The 26607-nt window shown below is 33.5% G+C and overlaps 1 pseudogene; it reads right to left on the bottom strand.

Annotated features, from left to right (window-relative positions):
- Positions 1–7615: 7615 nt before the first annotated feature.
- Positions 7616–8231, bottom strand: LOC132519329 (THO complex subunit 7 homolog; annotated as a pseudogene).
- Positions 8232–26607: the final 18376 nt, after the last annotated feature.

The following is a 26607-nucleotide window of genomic DNA, read 5'->3' as shown; positions in this document are numbered from 1 at the left end:
TTGTCTCTCACTGAATTCTTTCTGTGACGAGACATCAAGAACCTCAAATTCACCAGATACATTTCTACTATATCACATTGTTCACTGACTTATTAATTCTAAATGAAGACAACATTGTCCAAGCCCTTGTGGAACTGTGAAAATAAAAGGAAACTGATATTTATTTAGAACCTGTATTATATACTTAGCACCATCCTAGGAATTTCTCATTATGTCATAATCATACTAAGGAGCTAGTAATCTGGGGAATAATGTCTCTCTTCAAGCAGTCTAGAAGTTATTAAACAGCTTACAGTTTGTTTTAGAAATTCAAATGAAATAAATGAATGAAATGAATGACTGTAGAGATATCATAGACCTATAAATTTGATCAAAAAAATTTTAAGTCATCTTTTTGGATGATGGGATTTTCCTCCCAAAGATTCTATTGCATAATAAAATAGAGTTAATTTCAGGCTGTAAAATATGGCTACCATTTTAACCATAAAATATTCTGAGAAAAAATATATACATATGCATGTATAATACATAGCATTTGGTCAATTACCTATAGACAAATTGGATTTATATGGATGGGTGACTACCATAATAATTTCAAAAATTCTTTCAGGATGGTCTTGATAGGTCTGTTAAATACAATCAATTTGACTTAATTATTGTTACCATTAGCCCTGTTTATACCAAGTGTTAGTCACTGAGTTAGATGCCTTCCACAGATTTTCTTTTTTGATCCTCACAATAACATGAAGAGTAATATTATTACTCTTACTTCATGTATAAGAAAATCTCTGAGGGATTTTAAGTAAATTGCCCACAGTCCTATTAGCCAAATGGTAGAGCTAAAATTTTAGTCAAGTAGTTTTATTCAGAGTTTGAACATTTAACTAATAAAATTTTCCTGCTTCAGTTTATGTCGACTATTTTTATGATTAATTAATAGTCACATCAACAGCCACTAAACCTTTAGGATAGCCCAAGTTCTTTGCTGATATACTATCATGGCCAAGAATAAAGACTACCAACTCAAAGAGATTACTCTTGCTCTTTCTACTCCATTTGTAAAGGAAAATTCAGAAATACACTGTGGTGCATTCTTTAAACTCTCTCAAATATTCTTCTTCTTTGGGGAGATGTTTAAAAGCTAATGGGTGCTTTCCATCTGAATACAAATTAGGTTCGACTAATAAGATGCACTTGTGTGAGGTCTGGAAGGTGACAAGGCAGAACCCTTCTTTCTGAGGTACTTGGCTGTTTGAAACAAAGTTTGAAAGCGTGCTGATGTCAGGCACCAGGCTTCCTTCATTCACTACCCCATGTGCAGGTTGAATCTGTGGATGCTCCGTCAGGTGCATGAATCCATAAACTGCAGTTTTGGTTACCTCTTCCCCTACTTCCTGTGCTTGAGAAGTCATTGTGGTGATAGTGAGTAGAGTGTGTAGCAGCAGCTTCTTGCTTCTTGACTTTCTCAAGTGGTCATTTCAGAGATGACAACTCCCATGATGATAAAGGAACTGCAGTCAATGTACATGAAAAGCAAAATTCCAAACTAAATATATAGAGTGATCTCATTGGTAGAAAAAATCTATCATGTATGCAGATATGTGAGAATTCATTCTTCAGAATATTGAAATGTAAATCACTCAGAATATTTCTTTGAGAATTAATTATTCTATTTGGATATCTAGTATTATATACTATTTTGGATTTTTTTTCCGGCTGTCGGATATATTACAATTTGAAATGTTATTACATAGTTACTGTGTGATGATTGTATCACATTTTAGACTATAGTTTGCTCTATAATCTGTGGTTTACTTCTTTATTTTCATAATATTTGTATCTGATTGGAATGGATCAACTAATATTTCCACCAAGAATCTGTTTACTTTGGTTATTTTATCAGATCATATGTAGAAGATTAGTGTTAGAGAAACTGTCCAATCCAATTTTACAGGTAATTAAACTGAGGTGGAGAGTATAAGGGACTTTGTCTGGTAAACTCATTTATTTAGTGTTAAATTGGGAACTAGGAACTCTGACCGGAACAGCTGAGTTCAACATTCTTTATACTATTCCACACTGCTAAAAACAAGGAGAAAATTACAGAGGAAATAAAGGAAACAGAAAATGAGATTAGAACAATAGCTGTGAATTAGGACACATTCCAGGATGCCTCAGGTAAATTTCTTTTCCAAAATATGTACATGTAACACAGCATGTTCCAAGATGACTGAATTTGAATCTCTGGGGTTTGAGATGCCTAGGTGACACAGATGTGCATGGCGACTTAAGAACTACTGGGCTAGAGGAGATGCTGTGTGGTAAAGGTCAATATGTAAAAATCACTCCTGAAATGTTCTGTTTAAACTCCATTCTAGAGCCTTATCTTTATTACTGGGCACAGCGTAAGACACCACTGACCAGATTCCGTCTTGAAATTCTTCCCTCTCTTGGTTTCTCAGACTTTGTTCTGTTTCTATTTCTTGATTGCTTTCTTTGAGTCTCCTCTGTGGATTCCCTTTCCTCTGATTGCCTTTTTTGGTTTGTTTGTTTTTTATTTTATAAACAACAGGAATTTATTTCTCATGGTTCTGGAGGCTGAAAGACTGGGACCAGGTACAGGTGGTCAGGTGAGGGACCTCTTCCGGGTCCCAAACTCCTTGCGTCCTTGCATGCAAAAGGGGCAAAGAAGCTGTGAAGAGGCTTTCTTTTTCTTTGCACAGATTTAATTAATTAATTAATTTTTGTATTTATTTTTTAATATCTATTTTTAATTGAAGTATAGTTGATTTGCAATGTTGTGTTATTGTCAGGTGTTCAGCACAGTGATTCAGATATATATATATATATATTTGTTGGTTATCTATTTTACAGGTAGTAGAGTGTATATGTTAATTCCAACCTCCTAATTTATCCCTCCCCCACCCCTTTTCCATTTGGTAACCATAAGTTTGTTTTCTATGTCTGTGGGTCTATTTCTGTTTTGTAAATAAGTTCATTTGCATCTTTTTAAAAATTTTATTTTAGATTCCACATACAAGTGATATCATGTGATATTTATCTTTCTCTGTCTGGCTTGCCATTTGCAACAACATGGATGGACCTAGAGATTACAATACTAAGTGAAGTAAGCCAGATGGAGAAAGACAAATATCATAGGATATTGCTTATACATGGAATCAAAAAAAAAAATGTACACCTCTGATTGCCTTTTAAATGTAGGTGTCCTCATTACAATGAGAGCAGTGGTTCTCAACCTGGGCAGTTTGGCAATGTTGGGACAGAGCGTTCAATGTCATGCCCAGGGATACACTACTAGCATCCAGTTAGTAGAGACTGAGGTTGCTACTAAACACCCTACAATGCACAGGAAAGCCCCACAACAAGGGACTATCTGCCCCTAAATGTCAATAGTGACAAAGGTGGGACACCTTGAATTAGAAAAATATAATGTTTGTGTGCTTAGGATCATTTTTTTGGGGGGGGGGTAACATGGGCCTCTCACTGTTGTGGCCCCTCCCGTTGTGGAGCACAGGCTCCAGACGCGCAGGCTCAGCGGCCATGGCTCACGGCCCCGGTTGCTCCGCGGCATGTGGGATCTTCCCGGACCGGGGCACGAACCCATGTCCCCTGCATCGGCAGGTGGACTCTCAACCACTGTGCCACCAGGGAAGCCCTAGGATCACTTTTGACAAGTACAAAGTAGGTAAGAAAGGCAAGCATTTGTGCGTGAAATGACCTTCAAATGTCTTTTTCTTTTAATTAATAGATCAATAACTATAAATGCTTTAACCATTGTAGAACACACTTGAAGACAGGAGCTGCTTCTCATTCTTCTTCATATCCACAAAACATAGGATAGTAAGTAGTTTGTTCTGTTCAATTTTTAAAATCATCTGAGGACATGGAAATTGGGGAAGTTAAGTTACCAAAATGACCATCATGTCATTACATGTCTTCATCTAAAAGGTAAACAATAAAAGGAACTAGTATCAACTTCACGTTTTTCAAATTTTAATAGTGGACAGTAGATTCACTGAAAGAAGCAGGCTAAATATTTGTAAAATAAACATTTATAAAGCAACAAATCACATCACATCTTCCAGACCTACAAGCTCTGATCTTTGGTTCCCTGTTCCATGCTCAAGAGGTGGAGCAAAGTAGAGAATGCCCTCAGTAACAAGCGCTTTCAAGTATACTTCAACCTTGGGCTTTCTCATCATGCAGGAGGAGAAAAGGGTATATTCTTGTGAACTTGGTGTTCAGTGATGGATACATGGTGATTAAATTATGATTGACCTGAATTCAGTAATACTGTTTATCATGCTCTATGGTAAGAGAAGAGAGCTCTTTTAATTGAAATGGATTTTATTTCAATTTCACAATGCCTAACATAGAATGAGAGGGATGAGAACAGTGAGAAGAAATTCCATTTCTCATTATCTCAGTGATTACCAGCTGGTAATGTTTTATTTTACTAAATTAGATACTTTATTAAATAGATAAGAAAAACCAAAGAAAAAGGAACACAAAAATTATAGAATTATATACAATGCTTATTATTTCTGTAAAATGTGTTGATTTGGTTTTATACATTAAAAAAAAAGATAATACTTGGAATGTTCTAAAATCTAAAAGGCCTTATCTCATGCTTAGCTAATTATTTTGACAGGTGTCTAACTGATGTGCGCTTTTCCATGCAAATGAGTTTGTGGAAAACAAGATGACTGCCATCTACATAAACACTCCATAACTAATTCTTATCTCCACAGAGAGATTAAGTAGTGAAAGTTAGCAATTAGAATTCAGTGACAATTTTTCCTCTGCGATTGATTAGTGTACAGAATGTTCATCTAGTAGAAGGAATCTAAACAGTTCCACCAATTATTTCCCTGTTTGAACCTCAGACTAATCTGTCTTCTGTGTGTGTGTAAGTCTGTTATTTATGTCCCCTCTCTGGAACATCTACTCTTTTTTTTTTTTTTGCGGTACGCGGGCCTCTCGCTGTTGTGGCCTCTCCCGTTGCGGAGCACAGGCTCCGGATGCGCAGGCTCAGCGGCCATGGCTCACGGGCCCAGCCGCTCCGTGGCATGTGGGATCTTCCTGGACCGGGGCACGAACCCGTGTCCCCTGCATCGGCAGCCGGACTCTCAACCACTGCGCCACCAGCGAAGCCCCATCTACTCTTTTTGACACATTCTCCTCCAAGTAAAATTTCCAATTTGATTCTCTCTTCCTTATGATCCTTTCTTCTTTTCCTTCTTCATTGGTTTGGTTTTAATTGTTCTTATATATCACTAGCTGTGAGTGTTGCCAAAGCCTCAGTCCTGGTTCTAAATTTGTATCAGAGATACCATCATCCCCCGAGCTATCTTGTCTTAAAATCTTGATATGTCATTGAATTTTCCTTTTTTACATATTCAAACAGTTGTTTATTTTTAGTAATGTTTTTGTTTCCTTCCTTTTTTATCCCTCTGCAGCTACCCTGTTATATATACTCATAAATTTGTGCCAAGGATTCTGAATTTTCATTTGTTTTCCTTTTTATGTCTATGCCTTTTTGAATCAATTTTATTCATCACCTCAAGCAAATTTTTCAGAAACCTGACTACTTTCATCAATTACCTCTTTGCTCAAAATCATCAGTTGATCCCATTTTACTCTGAATCAGATCCTGCCAACTTGAGGAAATTGATATTATCCATAACCCTCCTAATTCATCAATCTTATTTGATCCTTGATGGTCCCCAACACGTTTTTCAAAATTTGTTCACCAAATTTGTGCCTTTTCACCTTATTCAGGTTTTCCTAGGCTTGGAATAGCCTTCTTTGTTCATTTAATTTAACTAATTATAATCTGTCTTTCAGGGTCCATCTTAGGTCACACTTTATCTCTACATTCAAGTTCTATGATATATTCTCCCTTGGAACACAGGATCAGTTATTTGTATGACATTTTTCAGATATTTTACAGAGTATGATATAAACTTTTAGGTTTTTTGGTTCACTATAGTGATAACTTTTGAATATATATATATGCACGTATATATAGTTTCTGTTTGTGTAAAGATTTATTGCATCTACTTACAACATGATTTATGGAGCTTAATTTTAACAAAGCTTATGTGAATTAGGGAAACAGTATAGAAAAATATATACTTATAGCGAAAAACTAGTTTGTTTTTGTGATAGTTAATTTTATGTGTCAACTTGACTGGCCTGTGGAGTGTCCAGATATTTGGTCAATCAGTATTTTGGGTGTGTCTGTGAGGGTGTTTTTGGATGAGATTAACATTTAAATCAGTGAACTGAGTAAAGCAGCTTTTCCTCCCTAATGTGAGTGGGCCAATACAAGCAGCTCGCCTGATTCTCAGGGTTTTGGACTTGAACTGGACCTGACTCTCCTGGGTCTCCAGTTTGCAGACTCACCCTGTAGATCTTGGGATTTGCCTTCATCCATAATTGCATAAGCCAATCTATCTACCTATCTATCGTTCTTATCTTATTAGTTCTGTTTCTCTGGAGAATGCTGGCTAATATAGATTCATCTTGCCTATCTGCCTCACATGGCTAGTTCCTAATCTATGAATGGGGTAAGACGAAAATGAAAAAGACAGGACCCTTGACCTAGTCATGGGGGCAGAATAAGCTCTAGGAAGACCAAAGTAGCAGCAAGTCCTAACCTCATTTTGTCACTTATTGGCTGTGGGACCCTGAGTGAATCATTTGGATCTCTGAGTTTTTCATATGCAAAATAATGATTCATCTGCCTTCTGAGCTCAGATTGCTTTTGTGTTATGAAAGTATATTTAATGTGAAAACACTTTGGTGACTGTTAAATATTAACAAATAAGTATGCTTGATATTACTTTTTTTTTTTTTGATTCAGACCTGGCTTAATTTTTTACAAAGATCATGAAATCCTTTTTGCAAGACTCTTGAAAATGACTCCTACAGAACAAAATGATAGAAAGAAAACATTTCAACAAAACATCTAACAACCACATTGCTCAAGTATTAAGGACAGAGATCTAGAAAGTAATGCATATTGATTTATTTTGCATCTGTAATTACCTCTGATATCAGTGATTCTTAATATCATGGAACCTCTCCCACAATAAGCATACACCACAAACATTTTGTACATAATTTCACAAGTTCACAGCCCTCCTGAGAGCCTATTCATGGACTTCATTTTCAAAAGTGGTAATGATTTCCAGAAATTGACTCATTTTCTCATGTACATCCTAGAAATGCCACCTTCTTACTATCTTCCACTTATTTTGTGAGCAAATCAATGTTACCAGTTAAAAACTACCTAGAATACCAATGAGCACTAACATATCTGGCTTGAAAACATTTCATTAAACATTTTTGGGTGTTGCTTCCTATCTTTTAAGTATAAAAAAGGCATTTCAATAAAAACAAATATATAATGAAGTCATCTCCCTTTGTGTGAAGAAATATGAATGAACTGTGCATTAATATTTAAAAGCAACGTAGTTCACTGCCAAAACTTTAGATGTCTCAAGAGCACAACAAATTCTGAACACATTAAGATCATGTTCAGTATTCAGTATTCAGTATTCTTGGGAATGGTGAGTGATTAGTTGGTCTATGGTTTAGGATCAGTTTCCATGCTTGTTTTCTTGAGCAGCTTCTACCTCTGAGAGCTTTTCATCATTTTCCAGTGTTTGCTGAAGTTCGTGGATGGTACTAAGAAGAACGTGAAACTGTTTCCTTCTCAATTCTAGCTTATCTTCAGCACTTTCTTTAATATGTGAAAGATGCTCTAATTCTTTACGCAGAGCCTCTAGTTCCTTTAATGTCTCATGCCTGTCTGGATGACGCTGGATCACTTTTGCCAATGCATCATATTCTTGGCGATTTTTTCGTATTCATTTTGCTTGAAGAATTTGCTTTTTGCACTCAGCATTTCTTTCATGTGCTCCAGCAATGCTACATTCTAGTTCTTTGTACATTTTTTCAAAATCTTCCATTTCTCTGAGATTCATATCATATACCAGCAAAGTTTTGCCCATTGAAAATTCACATTGGGACACTGTGCTCAGCATACGTTGGTACTGGCTGTATCCCTCTTCCTGGGATCCAGAGCTGTACCATTTAATGAAACTTTTCACCTGCAGATTAATTCTCCGATCATCTCCAGCACCATCTCCATCTATGAGGAGACTCTTCCGTATGACTTCGTCGTCAGTCGCGGCTCCCATGGCGTGTGCTGCGGCGGCGGCGGAAGATATTCCTATTTTTAATAAAGACGTTTTACCTATTACATTATTTGAAAAGGCCCAAATTGTCAAACCTGTCATTGGCATGTCAGAATTCTGACAAAAGCACAGAAATACCTTGTTCCTATTTATCATGGCTACCACAGGAGAAGTTGGAAAGATATCTCAAAGCCAAACTTTCTAGTAGCTAGATGGATTAACATAGTATCTTAAATAGCACTAGGCAAAATCTGAACTATGCTGGTATATGTTACATGTGAGGAAACATATCAGCCGACCAATGTATTTTAGGTTAAAATTCTCATTGGAGCCATAATTTAAACTAAAGCTTGGTACATAGAGGAAAAAAAAAACCACACACACAAAGCAGAGTACTGTGAGTGTTTTTTTCTTACAACAAAATCGAAAAGTACTAATGCATGCTAGTTTTAGCGTAATAATTACATGCACCAGATAATTTAAAGTATTCACAAAGTAACATATGGCTTAGCTGTTCAGCTGCAGTGAAAATGTGGATTTTTAAGAATAAAAATTAGTTTGAAAAGCAGCAGGCAATAGTAGTCTCGAATCCCCTGTATACCCGTAAAGTGGAGAAACCATCTGCACTGTGTGCAAGCTGATGACCTTGGATTAATTCTAGCAATGTCATTACCCAATTAGTTGAGGAAGGAAAGATACTTGGGAATTACAATTACAGATCCATTAAAATTGTGCAGTGCTTTTATTCTCAATATTTATTAAATCACATCTGTTTGCTAATCATTATATGATGATTTTTTTTCACCTAAAGAGACTCAGTTTGACAGGTAAAACAGTGAGCTGGTCATGAATAGGATAATTATGCTACTTGAGCATACTTCAAGTATTCTGAAGTATGTTCTGAAAAAATAAAGTATTGATATCTCCTTTTTAATCTCATGACTTCTTAGATGGTAATGCTTCTATTTGTTTGAATAATCTCCTCAGTGATAATGAACTATTTTTAACCAAAGAATAAATATACACATACATGCCAAATTATGTTGTAATTTCATGTTTTACTGTTCTACTTGTTCTTATTTTACAGAGACCCTGCTGTGTCTCTAGGGGTCATGTTAAAGAAACCAGTAATTCTTGGACAATAGGCACATTTTAATTTTTGTTTGTTGTTATTTTGTTCAAATGGAAAGTTTAAGTTTTGTAGTGGTCTTAAAACAGAAATTTCCTATGGAGCTATCTTCTCATCATTTAACTTGAGAAAGCTTTTGACAAGCATGTAATCTGCGCAGGAAATCTTACATGTAGAAGAAAATATATATTTGTAACATTCATATACACAATGTAGATAAATATAAAATTAAGACTATATACAAATGCAAAGCAATGTTAATTATACTCTGATTAGAAAGACAATACTAAAACTGTAAAAAAAATCTCATGGTTTAATATTATACAAGAAAAGTCACATGACCATTGTCTTAGGCTGTATTTATGATATTGATAGGAACATTTTTTCTTCATGTTATACCGTCGTTAGAAGAGATAAACGATTAGCAGTCATTTTTTAATGCTTATATTTGTCTCTACTCTGTGATTACCTTCAGTTGAAGAGCAAGAGTGGCTTTTAAACACAAGTATTCATTAATTTATTCATTCAAAATGTATTAATGCATGCCTGTGTCATTGCAGTCACAGGTCTACACATTGTAGATAGAGCTGAGAACAACACAGAAGAGAACAAGCAAAGAAGGAGAACCAAGAAAGACTGGTATTCCAGAAGAAATGTGAAGAAATATTTTAGGGAAGAGGAAATGATAAACTTATCAAGTGGTGTTGATAGGCTTGGTAAAATGAGCAGTGAGGACTGACTGTGGGACTTCTCACAGAGAAGGTTATTGGTGACCTTGACAACAAAGATGTTAGGGGAATAGTGGTGGTGAGTAATGACTGGAGAGAATTCAAGAGAGAATTGAAGATCAGGAAATAGAAACAATCAGTATTGACAACTCTTTTGAAGATTTTATTGTGAGGAGAGTGTCTTGGTCGGTTCTGGCTGCTATAACAAAGCACCATAGATATTAGGTGGCTTATAAACAACATAAATCTATTTTACAGTTTTGGAGGCTGGAAGTCTGAGATCAGTGTGCCAACACGGTCAAATTCTGGTAAGAGTTCTTTTCTTAGCTGCAGACTACTGAATTTTTGTTGTACCATATGACAGAAAGAGGCAAGAGAGCTTTCCGGTCTCTTTTTATAAGGACACTAATCCCATCATAAGGACCTCATGACTTAATCACCCCAAAGGCCCCACTTCCTAATACCATCACACTGGGGATTAAACTTCAACATATGAATTTGAGGGTACACAAACATTCAGTCCATAACAGTGAGACAGGAAAGAAACGTCAGTATTGGCAGAAGGACATGAGATCAGGGAAGAGGTGGTTGGTTGGTTTTAAGATGGGAGATGTTAAAGCATGATTTATTTTTAAGCTATGATCCAGATGTGAGGGCAAAGACAATGATAAAGTAGATAGCCCAAAATTGTAGGAGCAGTGTCTTTGCGTTTGTTCTTAGGATCCAATTCATACATAGGGGTGATTGCCGATTACATCTGGAGTATAGGTAGAGTATGTGGGTGCAAATATAGGTTCATTGACTAATTTGGTGTTTGGCATGAGGCGGAAAATCTCTGATCATGTCTTTTTTTTCTTCTTTTTCTGTGAAATAAAAATAATGGCATCATCTGAGAGTGAATGAAGTGAATGAATAAGTGATTGAATAAATACTAAATAAGGGATGGGTGTCAAAAATGCAATAAATTCAAAAAATACAAATTAAACTTATATAAGATGAAATATATATAAAGTGCTGATAAATGCAAAGCAAGAATATTATTGATTGAATTAAAATGTAAGGCTTCTATAAACATAATAGACTTCCTTTATGTAGAATTCAAATCAGTTGAAAGTTCAAATGAATAGTTTATTAGTCTATGATAGGCAATGATAATCACAACGTTCACAATGCTGATTGAGTCTAACATATTGCAAGATTCTCAAGAGCTTTCTAAGTCAATGAGGATAGTTCTGTACAACTTAACTGTTGTGTATTTTATTACATTTTAAAATTTGTTAAATCCAGGACTACAGATTCTCTGTTATTCTAAGCTGCAGAAAGTTCCCTCGGGGAGAGTTACTATTCAAAAATAAGGCTTGATCACTCCTGTTAATTTTTAGTTGTCTCCCAGGAGATGGTGAATCTCAAACAAGTCAAGGACTTCCGTTTTAAACCTCTGAATCACTTAATTTACATTTTAAATATGAATCACATTAAAAAATGTTATCCTTTGAAAAAAGAAATTTTTTGTTGATTAAAAAAAATAGAAATAGGGAACAAAGGAAGAAAAAAATACCCTGAGCCCTCACAAAAAGATAATTTTATTAACATATTGGTATAATGGTAATGTTGGAATGTATTGCCTATGTATGGCTTATATTACACCTATGATTAACTTCTATTCAATTAACATAGTGGTTGGTAGGACTTTGTAATTCTTGGAATGTTCCACCTATTAATGATCACTAAGAAGTTTATCTCAGCTATCTTAACTTTTCCACTCCAAACAAAGAAAGATCCTCTTGACAATGGCCTTGCTGTCAAGACATAAACCTTTGAGCATATAGCAGGTACGTGATTTACAGCAAAATGATCATTAAATAAGAAAAAAAATAGAAAAGCATAACCAAAAATTAGTACCATATGATTTTATAAGAGATTATAATGCTTATGTTACATAGAATCTTTTAAATTAGAATATGGTATAGTAGAATAAATACCAAACTGCATTTCAATATTGATTCTGCCACTAATTCTGTGACCTTGAGTGAATCATTTAATCTCTCTTAAAATAAGTTCCATCATATCAAAAAATAATGATATCTAACTCATAATGTGCATGCAGATAATAAATGAAATCTTGTGTCATGTATAACTGTCTGACCCATATTTGTTCCTTTGATTTTTTCATTGAGGTTAAATTTACATGTAATGAAATGGATAAATCTACAATATATGACTCAAGTTTTGATAAATGTGTATAAAACTATAGCCACCACCCAAATTAAGCATAGACTTTTCCCATTATTCCAGAAATTTTCCTTATGTGTTTTCTAGCCAATACCCACCAACATATGTAAATATTATTTTTATCTAATTTCTATCTCTGTAGATTGTTTACCTGTTTTTGCTTCATGTATGGCAAGATTCTGTTACTAGATGACGCTTATTTATGATAGTTTTGTACCTTTGATGAATTGACCCTTTATTCATATTAGTGTCCCACTTTATCCCTAATAACATTCTTCAGTTTAAATTCTGGTTTGTTTCCTATTACTCTAAGCACTTTTGCTTTCTTTTGATTAATGTTTGCATGGTATATATCTTTTTATACTTTACTTTTAATCAACTGTGTCCTATTTAAAGCAAATAACTTATAGACAATAAATCTACCTTTTTCAATTCATTCTAACTCCTTTTATTTGGTTCATTCAAATTTATTATAATTCTTTTTGTGGTTGCATTTAGCTCTACCATTTTATATTTCTTTTTTCTACATTTGTTCTGTTTTCTGTTCCTCCTTTTCTCTTTTATGTGGTAATCAAATATTATTTTTGGTCCATGTAAATCTCTCTATTGCCTTTTATTTCTAGTTTTTGTATGTTTGATGATGTTCTAGGGATTATAATACATATTCATAATTTATCAAAGGCTTCTCAGAGCTAATGTAAAATGAATGTAAAATGCAAGATTCAAGCAATATCTCCAACCTTTGTGATATTGTTTATACACACAGACACACACAGACACACACACACGCACACAAATGACAAACTCTGCATTAGGATGTTATAATTTTAAACTGTTAGTTACTTTTTTAAAAAGAAATTAAAAGAATAAAAATTAAGATGTTTTTTATATATTTTATATATTTATCTAGGTATTTTCTATTTCTTATATTTTTTGCTCCTTCTTGTAGAGCTGAGATTCCATTTTACAGCATTTCCCTTCAGTCTCAAGAAATTCATTTAGCAGTTTTTATAGTTTAGGTTTTATGAGGATAGATTCAGCACCTGTTTACCTGAAAATATATTAGTATTTTCTCCATTTTTGAATCATATTTAAACTGGATATATAATTCTAGGTTTATATATATATATTTTTTTCTTTTCAGCCCATTAAAGATATCACACCATTGTCTTTTTTCCTTCACATACTTTGATCAGAATTTAGCCAGCATTATTATCAATGCTCCCCTATATTTAAAGTATTTGTTGTTGTTGTTGTTGTTGGCATCTTCAAAGTTTTACTCACATTTGGGGTTCTGCGGTTTGATTATAATGTGACTGAATGTGGGTTTATTTATATTTATAAAGCTTGGAGTTCTCTGAGTTTTTTAGATCTATAAATTATATATTCTTTCAACTATTCTTCAAGTATTATTTTTAGTTTTCTTTCTTTTCTCCTCTTCTTATGGATACACAGCTACATATATTTGCTTGATTTTTTTTTCAATTTTGTTTCTCTGATGTATACATTAGATATATTTCCTTCTACTATCTTTACATTTCCTCTCTACCTCTCTGTCTCTCTCTTTCTTTGCCAACTTCAGTGTTCTCTGAAGCCTGTGAATTCTTAAATTCACATATTGTATTTCCTGTCTCAGAATTTCCATAGTTTCTTTTTATAGTTTCCATTTACCTGTTGAAATTATCCATCAGTTTGATTATTATGACCAGATTTTCCTTCAATTCCTTGAACATTTTATGTTAGCTGCTTTAAAGTACTTATTAATCTAACCTCTGTGTTATTTAAGTATATGTTTCTGTGTGCTGCTTCTTCTCTTGATTGTGGACTAGATATTCCTGTTCACATTTATTAATTTTTACTGTAGTCTGGATGGTTTATTTTAAAGACACTGGTTCCTGTTATTTTCCTCTGGAAAATTTCTGCTCTAGATGATAGTTAAGTAACTGGCTGATTAACTTGAAATCTTGAAGTCTTGGTTATATGATTTCTTAGAGCAAGTCTGTATTTGTTTTGCCTTTAGGCTCAGAGTGAATTCCTTAGACCTGAGAAAAAAGTATGGCCATTCTTGGATTTCAGTGGAAAACCCAATGTGTTTACCAAACATCTAAAATGTACCAATTTTTGTCTTGTGCTGTTAGCAACATGTTGTTTTCTGTTGGACTTCTTAAAGTCTTCCTCATGCATGCATAGTTTCTGAACATTTTATATACAAGTTTTGCAGCTTCCTCTCTGTGTGCCCTTCTCTTTCAGTTTGCTTTTTCCTTCAATTCCCAGCAGTCTGACACCTCTAAACTTTGTCTTGTGATACCTCAATCTAATAAGTCTGTGACTTTTTCCTGAATTTTTAGCTATTCCATGACCTTCAGACATGGGAATGTCCTCAGGGGGATATCTGTATAAACATGGATCTAATCCAATCCAGTTCCTTTCTTTCAAGAGTCAAATGCTCTTAAATTTCTGTCTAATTTTGATCACTCTACAGTGCCTTTTATACTTTGTCCAGAGGTAATATGTACTTGTTATCTGCCCGAAGTAAGTACAGTAAAAGCTACTCCACCAGTAATAGTCTTTCTTTTATATAATAATGATTACTAGTATCTATATTGTCATAAGTATTTACTAGCACATGCTAAAGTTTAAAGATTTGATCTATAAACTAGCATATGTTATATGGAAAATTTATTTTTAAAAATATAAGGTGTACCTAATATGCCTTGAGGTATTTTAGAATATAGTAAATAAGCTAAGTAGTTTAAGATAAATACATTTTTATTTAAGTAAAATTTAGTTTACTAATACAAATAAAGTTCCTCAAGCAAGCATACTATTAGGAGAAACTGGTAATTTATAATTGAGTTGATTTTGCTTTCAAGTGTTCGTTTGTAAAAGCTAAAATGACTTTCCAACTTTAATTATTTAAATAAGACCATCGTATACAACATGAAGTAGACTTTGAGAACTCATGAAATGTGAAATAGATGTCTCTGATTACATAGGCTAAGCAAAATAAAACTAGATGAGGGAAGTAAAATCTGTGACCAAAACTCCATGGTGATAAACAAAATAGTCTTGAAAGCTTCAGAAACCTTCAAGAAAAGAGAATTTCAAAATTAGAATTGTGAGGATATTTTGAAGTGGAATATATTTGTCAGGATGAAGTATTCTTTATAGTCATTAATAGTGGTATTTCAAATAATTTAAAATTTATATTTTCTTAAATTTATTTTTGATCTAAATAATTTAGCTCTAGAGTTTTAAACTAAAGTTATCTTGATGTTCTGAATATTCCGGAATATTCATTTCAGCACTTCCTGATCTTTCTTTACTCATGGACTTCAATAACTCCTTCCAGGTCGACCACTGTAAGGTATCGTCTACTTTCAGATAGCATTTGCTGGCTCTCCAGAGTAAATCTTTTTTTCATTCTGAGCTGAACAAACTGATTTAAGTTCCCAACCTCACTGACAGGATCAACTATATAATATCATTTTTCTTATTTTATGAAGTGAGGTTGCAAGGCATAGAACTGTACCTTCACAGTTTGTTGTTGAATGGAAATATTGAATGAGTTGCTCTAATCTTGCACATTATGTCTATAGCATTGCACTACTAAACCAATAGTCACCTCCAGCTGAGCTTGGAAATGTGAGCACCTTACAGCAAGCAATATTTATCCTACACTGCTGTGAAGTTCACTCTTTCTTTACCCAAAGCTTTATGGCAACCCAAGTTGCAAGTATAAAAAATACAACTCTTCTATCCATTTTTTTCCTCATGTTGTTGTCTACTTTGCCATTTTGACAGCCGAAATCCCACAAAAGACTTAAAAGGAAGAATTTCAAAAGATTTCAGGAGAAATGTGTTCCCCTCCTCTTTCTCTAGGCACCTTTTATTATACATCTGGGGCTTTGGATATTTTATTCTGTAAACTTCTGGCACACATTGTTTTCTGAGTTGTAGTCTGCCACATGCTGTCATTTGACTCTTCTATATGTACTAAGCAGGAAGAATAAGAGTTCCTGGCTCCTTCTGGTATGGTATTAACCTTTTATTACTTAAATACTCACATGTCTGAGTAGAGCAGCCAAGGTTCATTGCTGTTATATTTCCAGATCACACATGTATTTAATTTTTACATCCAAGAGTTGGAATTGGAGCAGAAAAAAAAAGAAGATACTGGGGATGTTTTCAGGGCCAGAGTTGGACTGGGAATGATTTATCAAAGGCAAAGTAAGGAGTCTGGATACCGGGTGCATTTTTTTTTTCCATGTTGAAATTTATTGGAGAAAACTAACATGGAACTAAGTCCAGGTTTATTATTCAACAAACACACATTTCAGGTCTTGTGTGTGCAAGAAACTTGGGTAGATACTGAATAAAAACTTGTTAGAATAGGGCATATCTTGAACATATCTAGATATTAATTTCCAATATAATTTACAAATTTGAGTCACAAAGTAAGAAAAAAATCCTTTACTATTATTCTGACTAGACACATCCAGTGTCTTTACTTGTCAAGGATCTGTTGCCCTGATTTTCAGAGCTGAAGTTTCCAATGTACAGAGCACCATCCATCCACTTTTAGCGTTTCAGCTTGTCAAAGCGTATGCTTGTTGATCTGTAAGAGTTTTTTCTTGAATTTTATAAATTCATTTTAAAACTCATTTTATCCATTTTTCCTATGTTAGTTTTTCTAATGTCTTTTAAAGGTCTCTTGTCTTTTACATTTACAGCATTGGGAGTCATAATGTGAGGGGTATAGTGAATAGAATATGCCTAAAATTAGAGAACTTAATTCACTTCCCCTTGAAACTGGTTCCCCAGTAAGTCATCAGGGAGTAAATTTCTCAATGAAATCCTTAAGCATTAAATCAGAACACAAAGAAACTGAGAGTTTTAAAAAATATCATGAAGTCCAAAAATTTCAAAAACAAAAACAAAATAAAACAAAACAAACAGGTTGAAAACTCACTATCACCAAACTAGGGGGACAAAAATAAGTTTAATCCTATGAAAACATCAGAACAATTTTTTTTAATGTACCTCAAAACAATTCCTTTTCTTCCTGAACAAATACATTAGCTATGCAACCCATTACTCTAACAATTTGAAAGCAGCTTACAATAGATAAGGAGATGGAAATGGGTGGATAATCTCATCCAGAGGAGAAATCTACAGTGTAACTCTTCTAATTTCACATAATACTTCATGGAAAAGACACAACAGAATGATCATAATCATATCATTGCCCCTTTAGTTGGCCTGTACTTTGCATAAAACTCAACAAATTGATTTTTCTACCATCAGTGCAGTGCTTCCAATAGATAATTTTATGGTGTAAGTTTTATTAATGTTCTTCTTAAAATAAGAATTAAACAAGAGTTGACTAGAATTGGGATTATACATAGCAGGGTTTTTAGGAAATAAAAAGTGATTTTTATCTCTCTATCTTTATCAATTGAAAACAAAACAAAATGAAACTGAATCCAGAAGAGACAAAAAGGATTTGACTAGAGCAATGATAGTCAAAACTTTTGCTTTTAGGACTCTCTTATTGTGTTAAAAAATTGCTGAGTACCACAAAAAAAGTTTGTATTCACATGAGTTAGATCTACCAATATTTATTATGTTGGAAATTAAAATCAAATTTTAAAGTATGAATAATAGTAAGCTCACTATGATAGCATAAAATATTTTTAAATTAAATAACTACAGTTTTCAAAATAAAAAATAATTACTGATAGAATGATTTTTAAAATAGCTTTACAATTTCTTTAATGTCTGGTAAAGTAGAAGACATATAGATTTTTCTATATGTCTCTGGATTCAACCTACTATATTATTTTGGTTACAGAACATGAAGAAAATCTGGCTTTACACAGATATGTAATTGGAAAGAGAAAAATATTTCAATAGCCTTTTCACTTATTTTGGAATAGTCTTCTTTGATTCTACATCAAAACTCAATATTAGTAATTTCTTAAAATTTAGTAAAGAATATTAAACAATATCAATGAACGTTTTTTACGTTGTTACCTTAAAGTCCACCATGTATTTTGCACTCTGATTGTATCATTTCTCCATGCATTATTTTGTAACATCATGCAATGGCCATTTGGAAAGTATTTGTTTACAGAGTTATGGAACTCTTCCAAAATTTTGGCACATTTCAATATATAAATCAAATAGCAAAATATCACCTTTATTAATATTCCTCTGATTGTCTCAGAAAATTATTTACCTACTAGGAACTTTTAAGTTCATGGCAGTGGGTAGGCATTTTCCCAGATTCAAATTTTTACGTGAATTCTTGGCAACATACCTCTCACTTGCTTTCTTTGGCGTGGCAGGCTCACTTTGTGCATTTTTGAGAAAATGTCTGCCAAACACCCAAGTCTCAATACCCATAGTTTGTGTGTCAGACATCCTTTCAAATGACAATGATATTTTATGAAAATGCACTTGCTTTTGGTTCAGTGACACAGTAAACAAATTTTCATGCAAGTTTTCTGTGAGACAACCATTGTATTTCATTATATAGCAGAAAGGCTTCATATGTATTTCTCATATCACTGCACAGAAAATTAAAAAGATATGTCTTCAAGGGTTGAGATTTAATAAAATCTATATATTTACTGCTTTCTCAAGGACATTCTTAGTTGAAATTTTCATTTTTTTCATCACAAGTGCATGGTATTGAAGAATGCATAACTGCTCATACAGGCTTGAGTTATTCCTTTGATTTGTGCTAAGATCCCACCAGTTTTACCCACCTTTGCTTTTCCACCATCACTGTAATGTCAATAGATCGAAGTGATAAATAATGTCTTAGCAGGAAGACAGAAAAACAGACAGCTGAATCATCTTTTATTCTGAAAACTAGTGCTGAAGGCTTTGAGAATAATTGGGGTATATAAGGCTAAAACTCATATTATTTGGATTTGTTCTCCTTCTGTCCAGTAAGGAAATCAGTTCTCTGTATACCTGGAATTGGAAATGTCAAAAGGAAGTTAACCTGCTTCCTGAAGAGCCTGAACTCTTTCTGAAATATTTTCTTTGTGAATCTTCCTCAGTAAGCATTGCTCTAACAATAAATACAGACTATTAACCTGTATCCAAAAAAGGTAAATAGCTGCTTTTCCCCTTGGGAGTTTTCTGGAGTTACTCTTTCTGATTTCTATACCTTGCAAATCTAAATGCAAATATCTTAACCAGCATTTATATGAAAGACATTAAGGTGCTGAATAGACAATGATGAAAATTAAACTCTTTATGTGCTTCGGTGTTGTTTCACCATAAGAACCATGATCATACACGCCAGAATGCTCAGGAAGTCTGGTTTATGACTGACTGTGGCATAACTATTAAGAGTATCTTCTTTCATTCTCAAAGGTGTCCCAGAGTACACGATTAATTATATGGTCACCTTATATAAGAGGCCCCTGAAATTATTTCACACATGCCCAAGGATTTAGCCTTTTCTGTTTCTTTCTATTATCTTCTGTGGGAAGTTAATTTCAGTGGAATATGTGATAGGCCAATTGTGATAATCACAAATAGTATCAGAAGTATAATTTCTGAAATAAATGGCTCATAAGACAGACATATTTGTTTTAATATTGAGTAGCTCTCTTAATAAATTAAGCCTGAAATAATTTTCAATAAGAAGAACCTGCAAAATCAATCAGGAAAATTTTAGAGAAGAGGGAGTGATAAAGTGGGCATATATCTTAAGTCATCAGAACACAATAGAACATATTGGTCAGCTATTACTATAATAGTGCTATGAAACAAACCACCCCAATATTTAGTAGCCTAAAAAGACAAATACTTATTTCTCTTGCTCAGAGTTTTGTGGGTCAGCAGGGTTACCTTTTCTTTAATCTGTATAATTATTTGGCTGTCTCATAAGAATTAAGGTTTGCAAGCTTCAAAAGGACATGGCGCCAAGGGCTGAGGAAAAGCATCCCTAGCCCTTTGTTATGGGTTGAATTGTGTTCCTCCAAAAGATATGTTGGTCTTAATCCCTGGAACCTGGGAATGTGATCTTATTTGGAAATAGGGTCTTTGCAGATGTAGTTAAGCTGAGGTCATTAGGGTGGGCCCTAATCCAATATGACTGGTGTCCTTATGAGAAGTAGAAAATGCCAGATGGAGATAGAGACAAAGAGGGGAGAAGGCCATGTGACAACTGAGGTAGAGATTGAAATGCTGCAGGGGCAAGCCAAGGAATGCTAAAGTTTGTTGCAAATCACCAAAGCTAGGAAGAGGCAAAGAAACGTCCTCTGAAAACCTACGGGTTTCAGAGGGAGCCTGGTCTTGTCAACAACTTGATTTTGGACTTTGAGCCTTCAGAAATGTGAGACAATGAATTTCTGTTATTTTAAGCCATGCCATTTGTGGTAGTTTGTTATGGCATTCCTAGGAAAATAGTATACCCTTGTAAAACCCAGCTGCCCTGGCATAGCCTGATGAGGAGGTAAATATATCGTGCAGGTCTGGAGATAATGTCCCATGGTGCTGTTTCAGGTAAAATAAAGAAATGGGAATTCTGGACCCCAAAGAACTTGGAATGAGTCAGAGATAAGCAGTAATGAGTTAAGATGCCTGGCATGGAAATACCTCTTCTTGAAATGATAGGGCTGCCTTAAACCGAAAATATCTCCTTGACCCTGAATGCAGCAGAGTATAATTGGTAACTGAAGTGACTAGAATTTGTGGCAGAGTAGCAAGAGTGATGAGTAGCTTTGGTGTCTGTGATATAGCAACCTTTCACTAAATCCCAGTGGAGTTTAGTAACAGTAATTGTTAAAAGTGCTATCAGATGCATGAATGAAAACTTTCCAAGTCCTGTCTTCCCCTTCCGCCACTCAGTAGTTGCCAAGTTGTGAAAGGGATTATGGACAGCTGACATTTCTTCAGGCAGATCTTTTTAGAGAGTTTGTTTTTTTGAAAATGTTGTCTTCCCTACATGCTCTTGCTTGTATTTATTCTGATAATAGATACGGGATGACCTGTACATTTGTATTTTTCTTACTGATTTGCTTTAAGACATTAGGAATCTAATCTTTAATTTTTAGGTTTAGAGTTAATTCTATACCTTCATGCTACTTTGTGAATGGCAGGCCAGTGATAGTACCACTTACAAGATTTTTTCCTCAGATAATATGATTCATAAAATTATTTTCCCAGGAGACCTCTTTAAGAAATGATATCCTAAATCAAGGCAGGGAACATTGAAAAAAATGCATCCCCAAGGACCATACAATGTTCTCACGATGTCACTTTTGTTCCATATTGAAAGACTTATTTAGATTTCCAGTCAAGAACCAGTAGTATTTTATATTGAATGTTCACATTTAAATTGATATAATATTAAATAAGAATAATTTAAATTATGTTAATTAAAATTTTCTTTCTGTTAGTCTTACTGTCAGCATCATTTAATAGTACTCATAACTGGGATGTTAAAGTTCATGGGAAGGAGAGTGGCAAACGTGTGATAGTTAGAAATGGCAGGTTATTTTTTTTCCTAAAAACCAGATGTCAGTCAGGAAAGACTTAAAGGCAGTTCTCTCCTGTAGAGAGTTTTTTTCCCTTAAATTCAACCCATGTATCTTTTAATTTGGGGGAAAAAAATGACCTATAGTTGACAAAAGACTTCCCTTGCATTATCTTATTTGATCCTTACAAAAAAACTTGGAGAGAAAGATAATAGTATTCCTAATTTTCTAAAATTAAGGTACAGAGTCTAGGACACATCGGGATCATATTGGCAGCTAGTGACAGGACTGGGATCAGAATTCACGCTTTAATTATTCACTTTTCATCCACTTATTCGGTGGAGATATTTAATAAGGAGGACTACTATGTTTCTACCTCCTTTGCAATGACTTCTACTTTAGATTGAGATGAATATTTTGTTTAGGAGTGTGGATTGTTATGTATGGAACTTTTAGAAAAGCAAGATATTGATTTTCATTGAAAATATCTCCAATTAGAGAGTAAGAGAGTTAGAGGAGAGAGAGAGAGAATAGCCCAAAGAAGCTACATGAGATGATTCCTTAAATCCTCCTGGGGAAAAGAGACATATTTCCACAGGAAGAACCAATAGATATTCCCAGTTGAAAGGATATGAATCATGAGCAACACTCTTCCAAATGGAACAGCATCATAGACCCTTTCATCTCTATAATCTACATATGCCCCTAGGAAATAAATAGTGAAAAATTCTAGGCTCTCCTCTCTGCATTTCTTTATTCTTCTGGATCTTGATACTATCACTTTCACTGTTTTTTAAACTTTCTAAAGCTTTCAAGAAAATAAATTTTCTTCTGTTCATATTTTCTAGTTGTCTCAGTAGGAGAGTTGGTTCAAATTACCTAGTCTGTCTTACTAAAGCAAAAGTCTTTCTTATTGTTTTAAATCTTTATCAGTGATTTATTAAAAGCTCAAAATAAGGCTTTTTGAGTACAACTCATACTAAATTACAGTATCTCACTGATACCAATATTATTTCGAAATTTCTACTTTTGTAAGGTAATGCATTGTCGCTTTTGGTTCTGGAAACAATGCAATTTGGTGACGCATTGGGTGTATTTGTGGGGTTTTGGGTAGGGGTGATAAAAATGTTTTCTGTGACAATGGACATTAATATGTACCATTAGTTAACTACACTGTTTCCTATTTCAAGACTAGATTCCCATCTTTGTGCCTTAGGAACATTGAAGTTTTATCTCACCTAACACTCATATAAAGGAGTCTTCAAATGTATTATGTAGAAATAGTCATTTCATTATTTATTCCACAGTACTTTGTTTTTAACTATCTTTTATTTATTTTGAAACATTTATCCCACTGTATTATAATTAGATAAAAATTTGTCTTAAGATGAGGAAATATGTTATGCATCTTTATGTCTACATTGCTTAGCAGAGCTCTACCCTAAGTTTGTTAAATGGATAAATGAATGATGAATGGACAATAAAAGAAAAACTGAGATGGTGTGCTGATAGCTATAATCTCATAAACAGGCTTCTAAAATCAAAATTTCATACATTTTTGCTCTCAATGTCTGTTTTTTTAAAATTTACCAAAATTACTTTCATCTTTTCTGGTTACACCTATAAATAATAAACATTACTGTGAAACAGTTTTCTGAGAGAGAGTTTGTTCCCAACTATATATCATGGAAATGTTAGAAACCTTTTTTTTTCTGCCCTCTGTTAGAGTAATCAAATATTTGTAACTCTTGCTTTTGTTTTGATAAGAAATCTTAGTAATTAAAGGAAAAATTCACACAGGAAAAGAGGCAAATCTAGCAGTAACATACTACATACACTCTATCTAGTATATACTTTTATGTAGTTGTAAATAACATGGGTTTTTTAATTTCACAGATTCAGGTTCATGTTTTAGCTTTGTGAATTCCTTTGAGGAAGTTGTCCCACTATGTAGATCTACCTTTTCCTGTCTGCAAAAAAGGATTAATATTAGTGCCTATCACATTTGGCTATTGTCAGTCAATATATAGGTAACATTCTTACTAGAGCTCCTGGCATAATGTAAACACTTAATACATGATAGTATTTAAAAATTTAGCTAGCTTAATTTCCAGATCTATTTCTTCCTCAATAAGCTCCCAGCCTGGGTTTGAAAATTTACTCAGTATGTCAGAGGCCAAGTTGGTTTAAAGCATTACTGCTGTTCTGTCTTTGTTTTGCTCTCAGTTTACATTGATAATAGCTAAGATCATAAGAGTTGTCATGACATTCATCAATCTATCAGTATTTTACTATGGTTAGAAAGTATTTATGGATCAAATTACATCAGTTCCTTATTGATCCAAAAGTGCTTCAAAGCTTGCAGTTTAAAAACTACCATGAGACTAGACTGAGTGAAAATGGTTTTGGAAAGTATCAGATTTCAAAGCAAGTGTTATAAAATGAAGTCCTCCTTTCATGTATTTTTTAGCAATTTTTTCAGACATCAGTATTATTATTCTTCAAGTTTTGTGATAAACCTCAGTCTGGCAAACATGAAGACACTGCCCTTTCATTCAAAGAACTACATATTCATTAAAGTGTATTATTATAAACATATTGATAAGCTTTTAGAAAAAAGCTGCATCCAGATGCTATTACTGTAGTAAATATGAAAATATCTTTCTGTATTAAAAATATGGTTTTTCTATTCTAAACCAGTGGTTGTTTGAAAAATCATTTGATCATTTTCTTTAACTAGTGCCAGAAAGTGCGGTTTGATGTCAACTATGGAAAGAAGAAAACTAATGCGTTTGGAAGGTAGTATGCAATCTTTAATGGAGAATGCTAACAGAACCCACCCACTAGGTCAATTTACTAAGTTAACTGTTGATACATTTTGCAGCTGACACATCCTGGCAGGACCATCCAAGAAGCATAACTATTCAAAATCATACATTTGATAGAAAAGTTCAAAGTAGACAACTGACAACATCTGTTCTAAAATATTCCTGGTTAAAATCTTATCCTCCATGCTCTGTGGTGCAGAACTCCAGAAATTCAATTATGCATGTGGGTGCTTGGACAGAGCTAAGTATTCTCCCATCCTTAGAGAAAAAAAAAAAATTGACCCTACCAGCAGATATTCTTTTAGAGGTAGGGTGGTTCCTCTTTTGGGCAAGTTATGTTTTTCAAGTTACATTGAAAAATGTTTGTCTTGACCTGGTATACATATTATATTGCTCTGTTTACAGTTGGGTGCACGTAACGTGCATTTTAGAAGCTGACAGGATAGTTTAACTCAAAATATTATTCATCCTTCTCTCAAAACATGACTATTGTATTGATGTTCATAAGAGGTATGTATAACATTGAAATGTGGTTGTGAGATAGTCTGTAAAAAAATAAAATGAAATTTTATGATCACAAGTGTAATTCAACAAGTGAAGCTATGTATAGAAAGAGAGAAAAGCCATAAAAATATCTTTAATATATCTAAATGTGGACATATTTAAATGCTTAAAATTAAATAGTTTTATGGCAATAGACAACATAAATGAGTCACAAATAAAATGTGAACTTATGACTAATAAAGTCAATATGGATAATATAACAACAATCCCTTCTAACTGATGAGAAACAAAATAAAAGGAAAATAGATAATTGATAAAGATGTAATCACTTTACCAATAAAATATATAAAAATCTGTTCAATCTCACTAAATGTCAAGTAAGTAGAAATTAAAATAATAATGTAATAATAATGTAATACAGTTTTCACCAATAAAGTTAGTGTTTATAAATACAGTTTTCACCAATAAAGTTAGTGTTTATAAATAAAGACAGTAACATCCATTGGCTGATGATACTGTGACAGAGGTTACTACCTCTGGTGGGAGTATAAATTGCTAAAATCTTTCTGAAAAGCAGTTTGCTGGGATTAAGGTTCTAGCTCTGGTGACAAGATTTTGTCACTACATTCCCCCCCTCCAGTGGCAAAATAGGTGAGTAAAAAACTTTACACAGATATTTATTTGTGCCATAGACTCTGGAATTTTTAGCACCATTCCACAGTTTCAATGGTCTATGCTATAAATATCTTTACAATTTTTAAATATGTGCATATTTTTACCCAGAAATTCTAGGATGTTAATTTCCAAAAAAAACCTCTATCATATGTGTGAATATGTACATGTATATGTATGTATGTTTATAAATTCACATTCTCACACACATATATACAAGAATATTTATTGCAAGTTGTTCATGGAAGCGAAAATGAGAAAATGTGTATGTTATATGATGTCTACCAATTGAGTAATTGTATAAATGTGTGTGTGTATATATATATATATATATATGTTTGTGTGTTTCTTTATAAACAACATAGCACTTGTAGGAATGTCAAGGGCTAATTTAAAAGTATTGAATCTCTTTATATTTAATTTATCTATAGATGGATTGATTATGCTAACATCTATATACAAATATATGTACATATGTGTATGATAGAGATTATATAGAGAAATTAATATATTATATATATGTTACTGATATCTTCCTTTTTATTTAATGTCTCAGATATACTTTTGCCTATTATATATCATTTTTTTAAATTACACATATATATAACTTTTAATTATATATTATATAACTTATAGGAAAAAATAATAGTATAACTTGAAAGAATGTCAAGTAATTTAAAAACAATGAAACCTCTATTCCTTACTCTATATATTATGCTGATATGTACATACATGTGTGTGTATATATAAGTATACATGGTGCTTCTGATTATACACAAAACA

Source organism: Lagenorhynchus albirostris, chromosome 4 (genome assembly GCF_949774975.1).
Source record: "Lagenorhynchus albirostris chromosome 4, mLagAlb1.1, whole genome shotgun sequence".
NCBI lineage: Eukaryota > Metazoa > Chordata > Mammalia > Artiodactyla > Delphinidae > Lagenorhynchus > Lagenorhynchus albirostris.
Note: the sequence above shows the minus strand (reverse complement) of the source record. Positions and strands in the feature narration are given on the sequence as shown.